The following is a 3734-nucleotide window of genomic DNA, read 5'->3' as shown; positions in this document are numbered from 1 at the left end:
CCCACAAGATGCTGGCTACTTGCAAGGATTCTTGTCACCTCCCTACACGGCTACACCCCCTTGTTCAAGTGGATTTCTTTTATTTATTCTATTATAATACTAGTTTGAGACCCGTCTATTACATGGGTAGTTCTTGAAAATACAATATTTAATAAATAATCGATATACAAGAAACAATAAACCTATTAATTAAACACTATTAATACACAGTCATTATAAATACTCTTTAAAACAGTTTTAAATTAAAAGATTATCATAAATATTAAATATTTGAAAAAAAAATATGAAGTAAATATTAAATTAACAAATTTTGAAGCATAAATTTTAAGAATGCTAAATATTATTTTAATATTATAAATTTGTAAAAAATGGTAAGGTTTAATGTGGAAGTGACAAGTGGCAAAACCTGTAGCTTTTTATTAGAAATTATACATAGATATAGATATAGATATGTAATCTAGCATTCCCCTTAAAGCTGGAGCGTAGATGTTTATCATGCTCAGCTGGTTACGGATATAACAAAACTTTCTTCCAAGGCGAAGATTTAATGATTACGTCTAGCTGGTTACGGAAATAATAAAACTTTCTTCCAAGGCGAAGCTTTAATGATTACGTATGCTATCTTGAACAAAAAAAAGAATATCTAGGCCTCATAATTGCCTTCGGTAGTGATCCCATAATCCAAATTAGATTTTCCTGTGACAACTTCAAACATAGATCATCGACAGCAAAATAGAATCACTAGCTTGGAAGCAAACTAAAGAGGTAGGGTCTTAAACCTATCTAATAAACAACATAGCCTTCCGCAGGTGAAACAATTCGGCGCCGGGTACAAAGTACAAAAGCGCCGACGAGCATTCTACCAGGCGCCAAACATTCCCTGACACCTTGGGAAGAGTGATGCCAAGGATCTTCCTAGGTATGATGCATAAAGAAATTATCTTGCTTAAAGGACGCTCAGCTAGGGGTGCAAATGAGCCGAGCTGCTCGCGAGCTACTCGAGATCGGCTCGTTAAAAAGCTCGATCGAGCAGAGCTTAATCGAGCCCGAGCCCGAGCTTGAGCCTCAAAATAAGCTCGTTTAATAAACGAGCCCGAGCCCGAGCTTCACTTATCGAGCTCGAGCCGGCTCGCGAGCCTAAACGAGCCTGCCATTTATATATATATATATATTTAAATATATATCTAATAATTATTAATTAATATATATAATGTTAAGAATAAATAACTAAATAATATATATTATTTTATAGATAATTATAATAGAAAAAAATATATAAAATTAATAATAATTATATAAAATAATAATTGATCAATAGTAAACGAGCCGAGCTCGAGCTTCAAAATCCACTAATGAGCCGAGCTCGAGCTTTGAAAATAGAGCTCGAAACGAGCCGAGCTCGAGCTCTTGTATGTTAAACGAGCCGAGCTCGAGCCTAGTCGAGCTCGAGCTCGGCTCGACTCGTTTGCACCCCTACGCTCAGCCAGTGAGGAATTGACACCATATTGACAATAGTACTACATAGTACAAAACCAATGTCACTATCAGTCAACCACTTTATCCACCAACTTCTCTGGGGCACGTGCAAGGCCTCTGATTGGTGGAATTTCAAACATGACAGATGACCTATACCTTCTCTCCTTCCATTCAGCTATAAATACCACCCAACCTCTAACGGTAAAAGGATCTTAACTCTTATGCGAGAACACTCACTAGTGCTCCGTGATAACCCGTATTCATTATATGTTCAGTCTTCCGTATTGATTCTCACACTAGAGGGTGGTTACGGGAAGACCCCCTTCTCCTTCTCGTAACGAGCTCACGGTATTATGTTTTGTAGGTGAAACCGCTCAGATCTGCCGGATGATACCACACCCCTGTGGGAAGGACTAAGTGTTAACCTAAGGACTAAACGACTAGGCCGAGGGTTAATCCAGTGTTTCTTCACAAACTCAAAAAGGACATTAGCATATGGAAACCAAAGTAGGAAACTGGAACTTGAAAATTAATAGCAGGTCAAGCAAATGTTGACGAGATAATCCTACTATTAATAATCAGAAATGAAAAAATTCTTGGACAAAGACTTGAAATCGTGTTTATTTATGATGATTTTTCCATGAAAAGAGACTCTAAATTATAGAAGTTTACATGGTTTAAAATGAAAAGAGTATAAGATTGATAAATTATGAATTAGATGTGACTAAGAGTAATTAATGGGTCTAAATTTGGAAGATGATGTGCAATCTTTAAATATCGCTGTGGTTATTGGTGGTACTATCGTTGCCCATAGTGGTGGTTCCGACATTCTCCTTATTGTGGCCATTACTCCATGAATTTGTTTCACTAGATTCGATGATGATTTTTGGTCCAGTTGTCATGTCTGTTGTGAAACAGGCTACAACCTCTAGGTGGTTATTTGCATTGGTAACGACATTGGATATGAGTTGTGGTGGTGCATTGATGAAGGATTGGTGGTTGTGTTGTATTTGATTGAAGGTTTGAGGTGGTTGTGGTGGATGTCAACCACATTTGGTTATTGGCTTTGAGTTTGTTTGAAAAGATTTGCAATTTTGATCCAAAGATCATTATTGTTGTTTGAATCATGGTCGTTAGACATGGCGATATAGGTTGTGTGACGAGACGAATTGGTAGATGATGAGAAAGAACACATGAATTGATCCTAGGATCATTCACTACTCTGATACCATGTTGATAATCTGAGATAAAAATTTAGGGACAAAGGCTTTAAATTGTGTTTATTTATGATGATTTCACAATGAAAATACACTCCAATTTGTAGGAGTTTATATGGCTTAAAAAGGAAAAATTACAAGATTGATGAATTGTGAATTAGGTATGACTGAGAGTAATTCATAAGTCAAAATTTGGGAGATGATGTACAATCTTTTACTATAATGATCATATTCTTTATTTTCTAACACCTACGAGAACATATATCAGACTGTTACAACTTTAAGTTAAATAGTCGGATAGATCACCCCACATATAAATCCTACCATACCAAGAATAATAGGTGCTAACGCACTAACCACACGCCCCTCAGCATAGGACCCGAACCAAAACACGAACACGGAAAGACAACAAACGTAGCTAGCCTAACTCCCCTTGACGAGCAACATGGTTGCTCAACCGAAACACAAAAACGAATACAAACTAAAGCATCTAGACTCTCCCTAAGCAACAACTTCACATGGTTATTTAACTCTTTATATCTTGAATCCAAAAGAGACCATATTCTGACCACACAACCATTGATGCATAAATCCTCTTCATCGAGTGAAGGATTGAACCAGGTGGATGCCCAAACCATAAAATAGATTTTTCCCGACAAAAAGAGTTCGAACCAGGCGACTTTTAAAGCCATAATATAACCTGAACGCTGGTATACAACAGAGCCCGAAATCAGAATTGAAATTCTTAAAAGCTTGAACCGAAACCCAAATGTAGAAACTCTTGAACAAAACCAAAGGCGAAACACCGAAATATTAACTAAAGTAGCGACTAAAGCGATAGTCTGAACAGAACAATGACCTGAGCAGTGATCAAAATAATTACTAAACCAGAATCAACCAACACTTCAAAACTAAGAGTCAACTAGAAAGTTAGCTAAAACTTGTTAGTATATGAAATGTAACAAGTGCTGGGATTTGAACCAACAAGTCGCTCAGTATTTGTATTAAGCCTTGATATGTTAAGAATATTACATAGAATAT

The sequence above is a fragment of the Bidens hawaiensis genome, unplaced genomic scaffold, assembly GCF_021521415.1.
Source record: "Bidens hawaiensis isolate Kalapana, Puna unplaced genomic scaffold, B.hawaiensis_p1.1 tig00004664_1, whole genome shotgun sequence".
In the NCBI taxonomy this organism is placed as follows: Eukaryota; Viridiplantae; Streptophyta; class Magnoliopsida; order Asterales; family Asteraceae; genus Bidens; species Bidens hawaiensis.
This window is presented reverse-complemented; position numbering follows the sequence as displayed.